The sequence below is a fragment of the Biomphalaria glabrata genome, chromosome 1 (genome assembly GCF_947242115.1).
Source record: "Biomphalaria glabrata chromosome 1, xgBioGlab47.1, whole genome shotgun sequence".
In the NCBI taxonomy this organism is placed as follows: Eukaryota; Metazoa; Mollusca; class Gastropoda; family Planorbidae; genus Biomphalaria; species Biomphalaria glabrata.
In genome coordinates, this window is record NC_074711.1 from 11,104,070 (window position 1) to 11,122,171 (window position 18,102).

General features: G+C 39.0%; 1 protein-coding gene across 12 annotated transcripts in view; it reads right to left on the reverse strand.

The window, feature by feature from the left end:
- Positions 1–18,102, reverse strand: part of LOC106071145 (A-kinase anchor protein 13-like) — a 160,546-nt gene that overhangs the window by 102,445 nt on the left and 39,999 nt on the right. Inside the window, exon 1 of one of the 12 annotated variants that reach the window (XM_056021618.1) lies at positions 6,605–6,750. The exons of 10 other annotated variants lie outside the window; for them this stretch is intronic. The gene's annotated coding sequence lies outside the window, so the exon portion shown is untranslated. Of the gene's footprint in view, positions 1–6,520; positions 6,751–18,102 lie in introns of those variants that run through there. One more of the 12 variants, XM_056021609.1, reaches the window with a different exon arrangement.

Sequence of the window (18,102 nt, forward strand, 5' to 3'; positions counted from 1 at the left end):
TTGTTTTGTGTTTTTAAAAGCAGCCACGAAGAGAACAATGCTACGTGTTCACAGAATGGCCAGAGATGTCATTAAATGATTGCTCCTGCTGCCCCATTCAAGCCCAGATGAACGTACAATCAAAACGAGAGGGAGGGGGGAGGGAACTACTAAATTTAGAAGTCTAATCACACAATAGGCTCAAATTGATCTTCTGCTCAGCCCTGCATGTCCCTCCCTCCTACATTAACCAATGGTTTCGAGATTCGAACTGTTGTATAAAAAAAAGGGGGCATCTTGACATTTTTACTCCCCCCCCCCCCCCCATATTCCCGCCCTTGCTAAAGCACTTTATACCCAGAGGCAACAGAATTCTGGTCTGTTAGAGAAGGTTGAAGTCTCTGGTACAGTATATATGTATGAAAGAAATAAAAAAGGGGGGTCTGTCTCTGTAATCCAGGAGAAAAACATGTCAATTCATCTCCTTCTATTGGTGAGCATTGTAGGAACAAACGTGGCCTCTCTAGACGCACTAACGTTTCATTTGTCTCTATCTTAGCGCCATTACAAGAAGCAAACTGAATCAGGTGACAACTAGTTTACCATGTCGTCTTGCAGAGCTTCACGGTTCCAATCCTCACGGTTCGGTGAATTCTCGGACCATAATATGTGTTAGTCAATGTCTGCCTGAACCTAAAAGGTTCTTGTTAGAAAGAAGATCCATGTTCAGGTGTCCCATCCCCCAAACAAGAGTTTAACGACTTGGAAGAATTCCTCCGATGAGCACCCATCACAGCAGCTGGAAATATTCTGCCCAAAACCGCTCTGAAGACATCTTCAGCCTTCCAACCTGAGCCATTAGAATGAAATTGTTGACCTGTCAAGGAAGCAGGTCGATTATGGAAAGATGGAGTGATTGAAATTTGTCTCCATTCCATTGCTGGCACGTTTAGTTTCTCTGTCACTCCCTGTCCCTTTTTGTTTCTCTCTGTTTCTCTCTCCCTCCCTCTGTGTTTGTGCGTGTGTGTGTGCGTGCTGTTATAATTCTTTGGTTGATTAAAACTTGACCGCAAGAGTGCACAGCACAATAAAATAAATCGTTACAGAAAGACAGATGAATTCTTTTGTATGAGTATTTACATTTCAAACCCTCACTTTCATCAACAACTTGAAAGAGTAGGCTTAGAAAAGAAGACAAAAACTAAAGAATTGATAGGCATGTGTTGAGGTGGAAGGAAATAAGAGTAAACTATATAAGGAGGGGGAGAGGGACAGAGAGAGAGGGGGGACTAAGAGAGGAAGAGATGGGAGGGAGAGATCAGTGTGACTACTAGAAAAGAAAGAAAAATGAAAGATGAGATCTGATACATAAAATATTCAGAGTCCAAGATAAACACATCTGAAGGAGAACGTCTTCATTAGTCAATCTAAAAATAAAACCACCCACATAAAAAAAAAAAAAAAAAAAAACTAGCCAGCATTAAATATAGGCCCAATGACGTCAACCTTTGAGAGCCTTGAAGCTGCCATTGTTATTCTCTAGGACCCAGTCACTGGCCCAATTCCTTCATTCTTAAGGGCTGTTCAGGTCATTTGGAAAATGAAAGCAACTCACTCATGCCATGTTTCTCTCTAGAACCAGGGCACATGAAGGAGCAGGAACACTAATCAATCCATTTAGGGACGGGCAAGTAAATATCGACAACAGACCCCCCTTCCTTCACCCCACCTCTTTTTTAAACCACTTTAGAATAGATGTATGCTGTTCACAGTCTTCATAACGAGGATCTTTATCTGATAATGAGCATTTCGTTTATTTGACATAGAAAAAAGAAGGAAATAACAAAGTGTGTTTGCTGTAGGCCTCAACTATGGAGGATAAAAATACATTATATCGGTAAACGCTAAGTACATGCATGGAATGGATTTCAAAATGATGGCATCAAACTGCCTGCAGTATTTTGACACAAACTCAGATGATCGGACAACCTTTCGCAAAGGTCAGAGACATATGCATGACGTTGTGAAAAAGTCATCATTGGTGCCCCAAGGACAATCTCACATAGTTTAGGGATTGCAAAAAAACAACAACAAAAAACAATCTTTATAGGTGGACGAAGGCTCCTCGCTCAACCAAACTGGTTGGGTGCAAAGGATTTCAAAATAAAATACTAATAATTAGAATCGAAATGTTTGTTTACTTCCCTTGAGTCTCATCTAAATAAATATAAAGATCATTATATTGGTTAGTGCGCTGAGTTAGGGCCGTTGACAGAGTTGTACTTTGGAAAGACAAAAGAAATTCTTCAAAGCTTTTTGCTTGCATCCTACTAGAGTCTAGTTCTTACAACGTAAGGTCTCCAGGTGTTACAGGGCATGGGATTCTTAACAAACAAAAAAGTGGTTACGGCGCTACTAGAGTTGGGGAAATCGGGAAACGTTTGTATTCCCTAACATGCCCCCCCTGTAGTAGGACCAGTGATACACCCGTGAGTATTTCAGGATTGTATAGAAAATAAAATATTCTTTGCATAGCCTATGCTTAAAGATGTGTTGTTTTTTTATTAAAGAAAAGGTTGTCAATAGGAAGTATTTAGAGCGGGTCAAGTCTGCAGTTTACTTTTTGTGACACTAAGCAATAGTCCTAGTGAGACACAACACCTGTCTCAAACCAACAAGCTCAATCTTTGAGTCATACTTCTCAAGGATAAACTATATGAATTAGATCCTTACTATATGATTTTTCTCTACAATAAAGATTAAGTAGCAATGTTTCATGTTTCATTGCCGACAACATTTGTAGAGAACAACTATTAAGTTGAACAACTAAAGAGACTGACTAGTTCAATTTTAAATGGTCATTAGGCAGAGTTAAGACAACTTCTGCTGATACAACAATCCTGTTGACTTTTGATATTTTTTAGTTTTCTTGAAAATTGAAAAACAAAAAACTTTACCGACATACAAACTTGGTTCTATCCTCTTCCACAGCAAAAACATGAAATAGCGCAAAACAAAAAGAACTGGCAACACAAAAATACTAGAAAAAAAAAACAATTTATACGAAGTCTAAGTTTAGATTATTTTATTTTTTTTTTAAGAATTTTTTTTTTAAAACAAGCTTTTTTTTTAAAAAAAAAAAAAAATTTTATTAATTTTTTTTTTTTTTTAAATTTAAAAAAAAAGTTTTTTTTTTAAATGTTTTCCTTGTATAGATGTTCCTAATGTGTGATTTATAATAAAAAGCTGGTAATTGATTAAAACGTCAGAGCTGCAGCAACGAGCAAGTCTCTTATTAAAAACATATCATTTTAAAAGCTGTCTAATCTCTCTTAACACATCCTATGTTCATCGTTCCAAGGCAGACTGGACATGAGTGTAGCCAACCCAACACAAATAGAAGCATGCACGTGATGTCCTTCAAATCCAGTTGGCATGTACAATGTTAAACCTTCCATCCAAATAGAAGCTTGAAAACTAGACGACATCATTATTCTAGGATTTTGGTTTTAAGTACTCTAGGTTCAAAATGATTTCGCATAATAGTGCCTAAGACTTCCATTTCGCCATGACTTTGTTTGTATCTTATTACAATGAATTCCTTTCCAGAGATAGGCTTCAAGTTTTCTTTCAATTATTTCTCAAGCTAGTCTGTTCAGATAATTGAAATTTCATTCTAATTTTAGATATTTTCAATAATTCAACACAAAAAAAAAGTGATACAAAAAAGACTGAACCCTCCATTCTTGTCACGCACCAACACGTGCCCTTGGTCAATGGTCTTAACTTGTCTTCCAGACACTTCTCGAGAAGACTACAAGACACAGTTTCAGTCTGATGGGACATTTACAATCACTTTTTTTTTTTGCTTCAAATTATCTCAGGCCATTTTTAAAAAAAGCAGACAAAATCCGAGGCTAGAAGACAGCCAACATTTCTCGACTCACTGAACTGATTGATACTGATACTTCCAACGTGGTTTGGTTTGTTCAAATTTGGCTTGTTGTTTATAAACTAATGACTTTATTGAGATGAATATTGTACTAGTCCTTTACATTGACGTTTACACAATGTTGAGCCTCTCTCATTAGGTCAGTACTACTGGGCCGCTGCTTAATCAGCTCCTGTATTACTGCTTAAGAAAATAATTCGATGTCACGGAGAGGTCCCGTACATCTGGCATAGAGCACACAAGGAAAGAAAGATATTGGTGTGTACTATTCTGAGTGAAGACTTAGCCTCAGGACACACAAATGGATCGATCAAAATGGGTGAAACTTAGCGACACAGAAGGGAGGCATCACGACATAAAAATGAACCGTCGCTTCCGAACCGAGACCGTCTAGGGTTCGATTTCCCAGTGAAGACTTTGATTTGAACTTTAGAATTTCTTGGAAAATCCTCAGTCCACCCAACTCCAAAATTAGTTGAAGAACGTCAATGCAGTTAGTTGTGCTGACCACATGAATCCCTCGTTAACCGTCATCGAAAGAATCAGATGACCTTTTTTTGACCCCTATAGATAACAAGGTCCGAAATGGGGTACTTTCCTTTACCTTATAGAACTAGTAGTTGTTACACAACCAAATGAGTAATGACGATCCAACAAGTTGGTCACGATGATGATGTTGATGATGACGGGTAGAGAGCATAGAGGTAGAGGAGCAAAGAGAAGGAATACATCAATGGTACTATAGACACAAAACAAACGACACCTGCTAACACTATCTTGGCATGCAAGGGGAAACAAGTGCTACATCAAATAAGCAAGCGTTCTGGCTGGCAGAGAAAACAGAAGACTGGATGAGACGACTGGGGAGGGAAAGAGGACTACACACCACACATCACACACACCACACAGATCTAACACACCACACACCACTTGAAAGTACCTTTTACTTTTGGCCTTTGTCCACTCTCGCCTCGCTTGCTGTTTCCATAAATGTCTGGCGGCAGTCTCCTCCTTAGGTGTGGCCCGCCTGGCTCGCCAAAGGACTAGCACAAGGAGAGCCACCAGCACGACCACCGTGAACAGAGATGCCGCTGCCACGCAGGCAGGGCTGAGGGCCACCTCACAAGTCAGGTTGAACACGATTGGCCCATCATCGCATACGCGAATCACGTAGTCCAGAGAAGGAAGTATATTTGGTCCTGATGAACTCCTATCAAACACGTTTCAATTTTCTACATCAATACATTGAGCTCTAGTATGTCCGTAAGGAGCTTGTTATTAAATCTAAGAACAGAATCATCACGTCGAGTTACAATGCCGCAAAGTTCTGATACTCTTATTGACTTGGACACATAGTAGGAATAGGAACCAAATAGGAATGAAATAAAACTGAGATAAACGAGAGTACGAATCACGTAAGAAAGAGAGAGGCAGACAGAGAGAGAGAGAGAGAAAGAGAGAGAGAGGAGGGAGAGAGGGGAGAGAGAGGGGAGAGAGAGAGAGAAAGTTGAGATAAACGAGAGTACGAATCAAATAAGAGAGAGAGAGAGAGAGAGAGAGAGAGACAGAGAGAGACAGACAGAGAAGGTCAAGAAAAAGACGTGGCAGTTCAAAACCAAATCAAGTACATCATTAATTCGCTTCTCTCACCATCCCAAGTTATAAACACAATATAAGACGTAACGATGAAGTCACATACAGTCTGGAGTCCTACATGGGCCATAACCCAGGAGATAAGGAGAGACCAGTGTAGAGTGATTGTTTTCAAAGTATTACAGGAGTATCCAATAGTAAACACAGATTCCTTACGAGACCTTGTGTAGAGTGATTGTTTTCTAAGTATTATAGGAGTATCCAATAGTAAACACAGATTCCTTACGAGACCTTCAAGTCCCACATTTCACTATGGACCAATGTAGGACATGCCATTGCGAAAAAAAAATCTCAGGATTCAAACTCGAGACTAACTTATTATGTCAACACTGGGAACCAAGCAAGATCCCCCCCCCCCCCAAACAAGATCTGCACACTGTAGTAAATGTCGAACCCCCCCCCCCTTCTATTTGACAATGAAAAACGTAGAGTTAAATAATAGAAAACCTAAATGGTCTATAAATAGACATGTACGTTGCGTTGAAAGGAGGCGGGTCAATGAGGGTAATAAAAACATGGTGACAGGAAGTACACTTCAGGAAGTGACCTCTGACTACGACTGACGTAAATTTCGAACAAAACAGCTTTAAATGTGTCTCGCTTTCAAAGCGAAGGAGTTTTAAAAGAAAAGCATTTAAGTCTAATAGCGCAAGACTATCATAAATTGTCACGCAAAGTTCCAGGCAGAGAAATCTGATTAGATTTATGCGGGAAAAACATGGGGCAACACTTCTTCCGTCCAAATGGCATCGCCGTGTTTAAATCTCATTAAATGGCGACTCCAGTTTGGCACTGCTTTTCAAAATATCTCCCTAGAGGAAGACAAAATGTCACTAAAGAAACATCACAGAGTATCATAACTACGTCAGCAGATATGAGTCAAGGCATTGTTTCTATCAACATCATAAACTTTTTCAAATCTAAGAACAAACTTACATTTGACACGCGTTAATGGTAGAATAATCACACAGTCAGTTTCTTGTTACTTCCTACACTTTGTAACTCTAGTGACTAACTTACACTTCACATGTTAGGTCTCACCAGACCCAGGTGCATTACGTCCTGATTGGGAGCACACCATCAGCACACCAACACCACACATCAGTTTCGGTGCACAGTTGATAGGAAGTCCTACCCACCAAGCCTTGGGCTCCCATTTGTAACAAGTCATAATAAACAAAGAAAAGGAGAGAGAGAGAGAGAGAGAAAAGGACCATAAAAAATGCACCGCGCCAAAATAGCGGAACAAAATTACATCTGGGATTGTGAAATCTTGGGGACAGCTAGGTGTATGCGCGCTAAGTCAGACCAAAGTTCTTGAATAGAAACGTCAGCCGCGGTGTTCAATGTCAGATATGACGTATGACTGCGCCGATGCAAATCGAAGGAAAGTGAGGGGAGGGGGGGGGGGCAGAAGGGAACAGTTGGGTCACTGGGTGGGGGTGGGGTAGGTGAGCACCAATTCAAATGAAATACTGAAAACGAATGCTGTGAGTTTGTCGCTGTTAACTTCGAATTATGGGATGTCCACAGTGATTGCTTGATGTATGAAAACTAAATGACACGGGGCGTGGTACGGAACTTCTCATCTTTAGTCACCACTCGCCTTCAAGTACTTCGTCATTGTACATCTCACCACACTCGAGGGCTCCACACAAATACCGGCAACGATATTCAGTAGTCAAATGATTTTTTTTTTCCAATGGCGTCACCCATTGTATAAGTGGGACACGTCTTCTAATGAACAGGGAACAAAGGGAAGTAATCAAAGCAAGAAAACGAAGCGTAGTTTTTGTTTTTGTAAATAATACCAAGATCTAGCCTTTAAAACCTTTGGGTCAGTTAACACTCCACCACCACTGTCTGATGAGCTAATAAGGGGAGATCAGTCAGTCAGCTTCTAGTATCAACACAAAGACTACTAGGTAAGGTGTTTGTTTTCTTTTGGTCTAACTGACGCTAACAAGTGGCGCGTTGCATTGCAAAGTCGCTGACCAAATAAATGTGACTTGAAATGTAGGCCAAAACAAATACCAGAAACACGTAAAAAAAACAACACTTTTAAAAATAAACCAACGTGTAATGGTATCCATTTGTTTGGATCAGCCATGTAATTAAATTTATAATAAGCCTCAGACGACAATCTAATTTAGCTTATACCACCACTTCAGTCGAGTACTATTACTTTCCTTTGGGACGGTGACTAATTCAGCCCATACCACCACTTCAGTCAAGTACTATTACTTTCCTTTGGGACGGTGACTAATTCAGCCCATACCACCACTTCACCACTATTTCTTTCCCTTGTTTGAGATAGCAAACAACGTCATGTATTACCAAGAGTTAATAAGCTAATTTGTTTTTTGTTGTTGTTGTTTTGTTGTTGTTTTTTTTTGGGGGGGAGGGGTCTTGTGTTATCAGGTACAAGAAATAATTGTGCCAAATTTCAGCTTGATCCGAGATTGGGAGTAGGAGAAATAACGTGTACAGACAGACAGAGTGAGTTGAGGGAAGCTTTGTAAACAACAAATAGAACCAGACAAACAAAAACAAAGTTGGATAATTTATGTTTTCAACTGGAACTGATCCCACAACAAATGAGTTCCAAATGCACGAAAGCAGATCAAATGTATACGTCTAGATAGAAAAAAAAGTAGATAGTTTCCGAGCTACATCACTCTGAAAAGAACGGTGATAATGATCTCCTATACAGTGTAACCAAAAAATGTGTAGCCTAGGCTAAGTCTGTGATCACATTGACTATTCTATTTCAAACAACAACCTAGATTAGAGTGAACTAACTGTGGAAATGAAGTGGAGTCCCACCGTCAAATTCCTAGTCTGAATCTTCTCTACTAACATAAGAGCGTGATAAGGAAGGAAAAGATGTCAACAGAGTTTCTAATGACAATAACTCAGTTCCAATTTCTAAACAACTTGTCAGTGTTATACAAAGCAAGACAACACGAGCCAGAACGTGGATCTCAAACTAGAAAACAGAGACCTGCACGGAGCATGGATACGTTTGCCCACGTCTTCATCTAGTCATTTGGCTTTAAACTTAGTCTAGTCGGTGAAAGCCAATGAGTCACACAAGTCTTTAAGCTGCTGAGATGCAACTGACATGATGACTCACCCCACACAAACGCACCGACATATAACAGCACATTCAAGCGCATTGTATACATTCTGTTGAAATGTTGGCACGACGGGTTCGAATCTAACTATCAGACAACCCTGTGTCTTCTATTTAGCGTCTTTCTCCCAGAAATTATTACGCGGCAGAACGTGTGAAGTGTAATGTGGGATCATCTTTACATGAACATCTCTGTCCTCCGAGCAAACCTTTTGATTTCCATCAACTGCTCAATTGACCCGGACCGGTTGGAAGACAATGTAGGAACATCGCTGGGAGAAGTCAGAGACTGGATCTAAAAGATGTAGACCAATACAATTGGATGAAACAAAAAATCTATACGTTTCATTGTAAGGTCACAAACCTTTCATCCACTTCTATAACGGCTAGCGGTTGATTTTGAAGTCATCGGAAATTTTCTTGATCATAAATACAAACATATACGCTGTATTAGAATTACTCAAATGTTTTAATTACAAAAACATAAAAATCAACTTTAAAAACATTGAATAAAACCCAATTCTCTCTTGTAAACCTCACAAGTAATGCAGGGGTGGCATGAACGTAGATTTTGTTTGCTATATATTTATGTATAATGCACAATTGTAGGACACAGTTCCTAATGGATATGACATTATTATTATTATATTATAGAAATGAACTATTTTTTTGTTCTCTGGCACCATTATTATTTTTTTTAAAGTATTGTTCGCCTTGAAGTAGATGTCAGTTATTGGAAACAATTCCATCCAATAAACCAAAGATAACTCTGCTACTAAGAAAGGGAAGTTTAATGGCAGTTAGAGATAGAAAGCACCCCCCCACCCCAAACACTGCCAGACTCAAAGACACTGAAACTGGTGGCCAGCGCAATCAGAACAGACGTCATTCAAATACTGCCAAGTATTGGGAAGGGGTCAGTAAGAAGGTTGGCTCATTGTGTTTTAATGTATTCATAGACTGCGTCACATTCACACATCCATGTCAGCAGGAGACAGTACAAATACAGATTCGAAATAGACATCGCTACGTCACGTGCTAAGTCGCCGGTGTCACTCCAGGGCAGGCAGCACAAAAGAAAAGCTGAACAGAATTAGATACTCTTGACGCTTTAGAATATTCTAGTGAAATGCTATTTTTAGATTCAGCCAGTATTTTAGTCGACAACTCATGTGGAGAGGCATACACACATTGTCACTTAGTCATACCATGCCTTTTGTCACACCATGCCTTTTGTCACACCATGTACTTAGTCACACCATGCACTTTATCACGCCATGCACTTTGTCACACCATGCACTTTATCACTTTGTCACGCCATGCACTTTATCACTTTGTCACACAATGCACTTTATCACTTTGTCACACAATGCACTTTGTCACACCATGCACTTTATCACTTTGTCACACCATGCACTTTGTCACACCATGCACTTTATCACTTAGTCACACCATGCACTTTGCCACACCATGCACTTTATCACTTAGTCACACCATGCACTTTGTCTAATCATGCACTTAGTCACTTCATGTACTTAATCACTTTATCACTCCAAGCACTTTGCCACACCATGCACTTTATCACTGTCACACCATGCATTTTGCCACACCATGCACTTTATCACTCCATGCACTTTGTCTAATCATGCACTTTATCCCTTTGCCACACCGTGCACTTTATCACTTTGTCACACTGTGCACTTTATCACACCATGAACTTTGTCTAATCATGCACTTTATCTCTTTGCCACACCATGCACTTTATCACTTTGTCACACTATGCACTTTATCACACCATGAACTTTGTCTAATCATGCACTTTATCTCTTTGCCACACCATGCACTTTATCACTTTGTCACACTATGCACTTTATCACACCATGCACTTTGTCTAATCATGCACTTAGTCACACCATGTACTTTATCCCTTTGTCACACCATGCACTTTGTCACACCATGCACTTTATCACACCATGCACTTTATCTAATCATGCACTTAGTCACACCATGTACTTAATCACTTTGTCACACCATGCACTTTATCTAATCATGCACTTAGTCACACCATGTACTTTATCTAATCATACACTTAATCACACCATGCACTTTATCACACAATGCACTTTTCACACCATGTACTTTGTCACATCATGCACTTAGTGACTCCATGCACTTGGTCACACCGTACATTTTGTCACAACAAAGAAGCCAGCAGTATAACGCAAGGCTCTTAAGACTGTATTTGAATGAACATAACAATTACTACGGTAGCTACACAGTTCATAACAAAATCACCAATGAACACGTTTGAATCTTAGCAAGTGCGTATAAGGGTCAAAATGTTTACATTGCCAGGGCATTCAACACCAACATACCATAACACAATAGTCTTTAAGGCTGACAATTCTGTAACTAACTACTTGGGGCGGTGAGTAAGTCTCTAGTCATTAGCCTACATGAAAATCAAATTTAAAAAAACAAATTATTCTACGTTTTGCCTACGCCTGACATTTGAAAGCTTCCCAATCTGACACAATCAATCCACTAGAATCTGATCGGCTAAAAATAGAAACAAAATTGTAGGACGGGACCAAAACTATCGATGAGTTTAAGTAGTCACGTGACTGGTATTCAATTCTGCCACGCGGTGATTTAACGAGCGGACTCAATTGTACATAGCATTTTATTTTACATTCGTTGGGCGAACGCGAGTAGCAGAAGTAAGGCCATCCCGTGTAAGTGAAACTAGACCAATACAAATACATCAGGAATACACGAATACAAGACTAACAACAGTTGGCTGAAAAGAACGGTTTAGAAACTGTAAACATCGAGCACTAAGTTAGACAGGACAATGTTGAAATATACTGACTAGATGACAGTACTTACTAGATGACAATGACAGTACTTACTAGTCTTCGTCTTAATAGATGATAGTACTTACTAGATTATAGCCATTAATTGATCTGGATGGTAGTACTTTGGGGTCGTTATCTGAACACCAGTAAATGACACCAGTGCTATATAAATTATAACAGTGCCATCAATTCATTATGTTAATATAAACAAGTGACGGCAAAGACTTAATCAGTTGAGCTCAGAAGGAAAAGAAAAAAAAAAGGGGGGGGCGGGTAGGAATTCTCCATGGACGTCAGCTCCGTGCTGGCCTCCAAGTGACAGGCCGGGCTAGAAGCAGTGAAAAGAGCTCTGCTAAATGCATCATCACTCGCACAAGGCAAGCCAAGGGAGGAAATCAGCTTTAGCTATCGTCTTGCTGAACTGGGCTCTTAGACAGTGGCCGTGACGCACACACACGGGACACGAAAGAAATGGGAAAACAGAAATAGACCAACCGGTAAAACTGATTGAAAGGGGGAACAACTTGCATAAAGAGAGAACTTTACACACACACACACAAAGTAAGTCACTAAAAATAAACAAGAAGAGAACATTTTTTAAAAATTGAATTTCTTCCCTTTCAATCAATATCTTATTTCCCAAACGCCGGTATCCTTAAAATAAGTATATGAAAACAAAAATACAGTTGTTTTTTTAAGACAATATTCCCTTTATGCAACTTATAGAGCAATTATGTATATCTTAACAACTTATGAATGTTAAATCTGAAAAAAATGGCATGTTCGTTACCTCGCCCTCATCCCACCCCCTTTTCCCCCTAGAGAGGATCCTGATTAAGCGAAGGTATAGATCAACTACAGTGTACTACACCTTATAATGATCCAATGATAAGTCCTTATCAAACGATGCGAAAAGGTTTCTTTAGCATTAATGGATGTAACTCTTGAATCAATAGTGGAAATTCGGAAATTCACGAACGTCATAGTCCTTTCCAGAACTCGATAGTCCTTTCAAAACCGATGTTGGATTTTAATTAGTTTTGTTCTACTTTGAAAAATTATAACGGTAAAAAATATAGATTTTGCCGTTTTTGACAGCTGTTTCCAAGTTCTACCCTTCAAGTTTTTTATTAAAAAAAAAAAAAATTGTAAATATTTTTTAAAAGTATATTCATCTAAACACCAAATTTGAAACATTAGAGTCTATTGCGGTAATTTCCGCTGAAGCCAAAAATAGAAGAAAATTCATTCTTTGACGTCATTGGAATGAATTGTATTTCATTGATGAAAATAAGTAAGCCAAATTAATTTCAAGATCATGAAATTGTATAGCGGTGACACCAGTTTTCACTGTGTTGCCAATTAGCTATGGATATTTTGTTCTCAGAGATATAAATAAACGGTCAAATTTCTAGGGAAATCGTCAGTGCCTGTTTTCGAAACAAGATCAGTTTCCACATTTTTCCTTATATCCATGAAGTTAATAGTGGAGATTGATCAAGCAAAATTAAGAAATGTACCCTAAAAAAAAAATAATGGGGAAGGGGAGAGAGAGAGAGAGAGGAGGATCTCATGAAAAGAACTACACATTTACAGCCATGTATCTCAATACTGTAAGATTTATCCCCTTTTCGATATTAAACAAGATAGTAACTTAAATTAAAATTAAATAAAAGTATATTGAATTGATGTGTTGTTTGTTGTTGTTTTTGTTAAATTGATTCATGTTTTGTTAGGAGCCATGAATAATTGTGCTAAGTTTCAACTTGATCCCAAAATGGGACGTGGGAGAAAAAAACAACATACGTCTAAAAAATTTGATGTCATCTTTGTCAAAGAAAAGGGAAAGACCTAGATTGTTAAAAAAATTTTTTGTATTGTTGTTCGAAGTGACAGACGAACTATAGCAACAGTTTCAAGTATCCACCTACACCTAGGACTTCCAGGCACACTGTCTGATGGCGATGTTAACTTCGTGACAATGTTGCATTAAGAGGAAGCCAACACATCCTAGTGGAGTATGATACGTTAGGCTACATGCATGATAAGCATCTTAGGCTGGAAATAGGATAAGCTCCTTGGCTACATGCACGAATCCAATGATCTTAACGCTAGTGTGTAAACGTCCTTCCTGGGGAAAAACCTGAAATTTGATCAAATAGTGAAATAGAAAATCTGTTTCTTTTGTCAACAGACGCAGATAATAAACAAATGTCTCTAGGGTGTAAACCTTACAAGGTTTATGAAATACAAAAACCTATTACACCACTGGATGTATAGTAAGATCAGAAAACAGCCAAGCTTGTAGTACTTCCTCACTAGTACTAAACTTACTGTATGATGGACTGAAAGGACTTTATATCACAAGATGAAAGTTGAGTCTGATCACATAAAGATGCATGTTTGAATCCTTGTGGACACAATTCTAAAGAGTAATCACTTAAAGATACGTGTTTAAATCCTAGAGGACACTATTCTTAAGTGTAATCACATAAAGATACGTGTTTGAGTCCTTGTGGACACTATTCTAAAGTGTTATCACATAAAGATACCTGTTTGAGTCCTTGTGGACACTATTCTAAAGTGTTATCACAAAAAGATACGTGTTTGAGTCCTTGTGGACACTACTCTAAAGTGTTATCACTTCAAGATACGTGTGTAAACATTAGTTTGCTTTCATCCTTGTAGACCTCTTCTAATGAACGAGATTGTGAAGACACTCTTATAATGAGTGAGCCCTCGTGGCGATCATTGTAATATCTAGTCCTAGTTCTGGCGTTGTATCAAACAGCAATCGTGTGCTGTGTGAGGCTACTGATGTAGTTCTGGCGTTGTATCAAACATCAGTCGTGTGCTGTGTGAGGCTACTGATGTAGTTCTGGCGTTGTATCAAACATCAATCGTGTGCTGTGTGAGGCTACTGATGTAGTTCTGGCGTTGTATCAAACATCAATCGTGTGCTGTGTGAGGCTACTGATGTAGTTCTGGCGTTGTATCAAACATCAGTCGTGTGTTGTGTGAGGCTACTGATGTAGTTCTGGCGTTGTATCAAACATCAGTCGTGTGCTGTGTGAGGCTACTGATGTAGTTCTGGCGTTGTATCAAACATCAGTCGTGTGCTGTGTGAGGCTACTGATGTAGTTCTGGCGTTGTATCAAACATCAATCGTGTGCTGTGTGAGGCTACTGATGTAGTTCTGGCGTTGTATCAAACATCAATCGTGTGCTGTGTGAGGCTACTGATGTAGTTCTGGCGTTGTATCAAACATCAGTCGTGTGTTGTGTGAGGCTACTGATGTAGTTCTGGCGTTGTATCAAACATCAATCGTGTGCTGTGTGAGGCTACTGATGTAGTTCTGGCGTTGTATCAAACATCAGTCGTGTGCTGTGTGAGGCTACTGATGTAGTTCTGGCGTTGTATCAAACATCAATCGTGTGCTGTGTGAGGCTACTGATGTAGTTCTGGCGTTGTATCAAACATCAATCGTGTGCTGTGTGAGGCTACTGATGTAGTTCTGGCGTTGTATCAAACATCAATCGTGTGCTGTGTGAGGCTACTGGTGTAGTTCTGGCGTTGTATCAAACATCAATCGTGTGCTGCGTGAGGCTACTGATGTAGTTCTGGCGTTGTATCAAACATCAATCGTGTGCTGTGTGAGGCTACATCTGTGTATGTAAAGAAAACTGAATGTTATGATGTTTAAACTTCAAGCCATGTTGTTTGCACCCAGAAAGAAGGTCTTATTGCCTTTAGGACGAACAACGTACCACTAGCTGTCTCATCGACATGATGTTTCAAACTGGTTTTTCTCAAGCAGTTATGTTGGATCAGGTTCATCAAAAGATTCAGTTTTAGGCTCAGACAAACTAATTCATTTCCTAATCAGCTCACTAAGGTCCGGTAATTATGTCATTCTCCAAGATTCCCGCAGGATGACATTTAAAGAATGGGACCAGTTATTAGTCATTGATTGAGGGTATTTTCCTTTTTTCCTTTTTATCTGCCCTTGGCCTGACGTGTGTTATGGAGGCTAGTGGGAGATTTTTTTTCTCCCTTCTTGGTCAAGTTTTGTTTGCCGTGTTCCTATCCTATCAATTTTGGTGATTGTATTGACTTATTACCAAGAACCACCATCCTTCTCCCTATTTTTTCAAAGAAGTCCATCTTTGGTCCCTCTTGTGTCAACACGATGGAAAGGGGGGGGGGGGGAGACCAAGTTCCTTTTCGTCTTTCGTTTCATGTTCTGCTTCAATTGAATGTTTGTTGAGAAACTTTGTGTTTGGACTTCGCGTCAAGAGATTGGATGTGGTCTTAGGCTAGATTTGGAGTCGAGAAAAAAAAAAACCTGTTCTGGAATAAGTGGAGAAGCGAGAGGTATGGTGAGTGACTTAGCACACAACTGAAGATGTCTATGGTCTTAAGGCATTCATAGCAATAGTGACTTTCTGCGGGCAGTTACCGCAACTTAACAAAACGTTTACCAGTAGTTTGTGTGGACGAGTGGTCAGGAGACGAATAAAACAGCCTAGCGCTTCGAATCCCTGGTTCACTAATGTTAACTAGCTATTGACATTCCTAATTTATAGACTGAGTATTACCTTGGCTTTTTTTTTTTTATAGCTTTATTCTGAAACAATGCTTACGACAAATCATTTAAGCAGACGCTCGTTAGCCCCAACAGACTAAATCCACTGCCACATTAGGAAAACGACACCTCATTTTCGAATGAGTTTTAGAGCAAAGGAAAAAAATTAACTCGGAACTCGATCAAAATGTTGTCTTCTAAATGTACATGGTGCGCACTGCTTACAAACAGTTGTATTATTATTAATTCCCCGTAGGCACAACAAATGACACCCGCTGCATACATCCTGTCACTGGTGACAAGAAAAATTAATGATCAGGTTCGTTCATTTCTTTTCTCAAAAAAAATTTTCCCCAACAATTCTGTTTTGCCAGTTCCAACGACGGAAGAAATAATAAATCCATTGCTCCTTCACTAAGTATCAAACTGCGATGGTTACTCCATGAAAAGAAAACTTTTGGTAAGGTCCAAGGTTAACAAGGCTGATCCGATGTCTTCGCTCAAACGATTGAAATGTAAATAACTTAGATGGAGCTAGGCTGTGTTTATCTGTCTGTTTCTTCGCACGTGTGTCAACATCAAATCCAGACAGATCCATGAAGTCAGTGATGAAGGTAAACAAACAGCAACAGATTCTCCAGGCAACATAAAAAAGACAGACTTGTGTTGGTTACTTCTGATCGTCGACTTCCAGACAACTCACTCGTCTGCACCGTACAGCGCCAAACCTGAGACGGAGGTCTGGCGGGAATATGGGATAAGATGCAGGTGTAAATTGACTGCTTTGACAATGAAAGAAACGGTTGAGATCTAAAGTTATGCATGTTTTAATTGCTTGGTTGTTTTTCTTTTTATACAAACCATCTGTGGGTTTTCAGCCAAAGTCAAAGCATATGATGGAAAAAAAACAACTCAAGCGAATCAAAGAGCAAAATTACTTGTTTAACATTGCCAACGAATTCACTATATCATTTTATTAACTCAAGTTTCGCACAAAAACAATTCTAACTTTAATCACTAGTATCTTTCCAATGACAAACTTTAATCACTAGTATCTTTCCAATGACAAACGTAAATCACTAGTATCTTTCCAATGACAAACTTAAATCACTAGTATCTTTCCAATGACAAACTTAATCACTAGTATCTTTCCAATGACAAACGTAAATCACTAGTATCTTTCCAATGACAAACTTAAATCACTAGTATCTTTCCAATGACAAACTTAATAACTAGTATCTTTCCAATGACAAACTTAAATCACTAGTATCTTTCCAATGACAAACTTAATAACTAGTATCTTTCCAATGACAAACTTAAATCACTAGTATCTTTCCAATGACAAACTTAAATCACTAGTATCTTTCCAATGACAAACTTAAATCACTAGTATCTTTCCAATGACAAACTTAAATCACTAGTATCTTTCCAATGACAAACTTAAATCACTAGTATCTTTCCAATGACAAACTTAAATCACTAGTATCTTTCCAATGACAAACTTTGATTACTTTGAAACGTAATAAAACAATGACATCAGAACTACACGAGAACGAGAAATGTAAATGTGCGTGTTACGTGCGAAGGCGTGTTGAAAGGGGGGAGAACCAAGATGGAGGAATATCAACGGACTAGTGTTTACAGTGTTTACTATGAAATTAAGATGAAATTATTTTTGTAACTATGATATTGACGCTTGGTGCTGATGTATTGCTAAAGAGAGTAACAAGTGGACACACGTTCCCTAGGTATGAATAACATCTCCATCTATAAACATGTCAAATTTATTCAAATGACCCACCATTGGTGTAAGTAGTGCAAAAAGTCAAAGCTAGAACTATACATCTTAGAATGATGTCCTTACATCTGCACACACAAAAACAAACACACCCACAAAACTGCACTCACGCCCAGTACAAACAAGGACGTCCTCATCAAG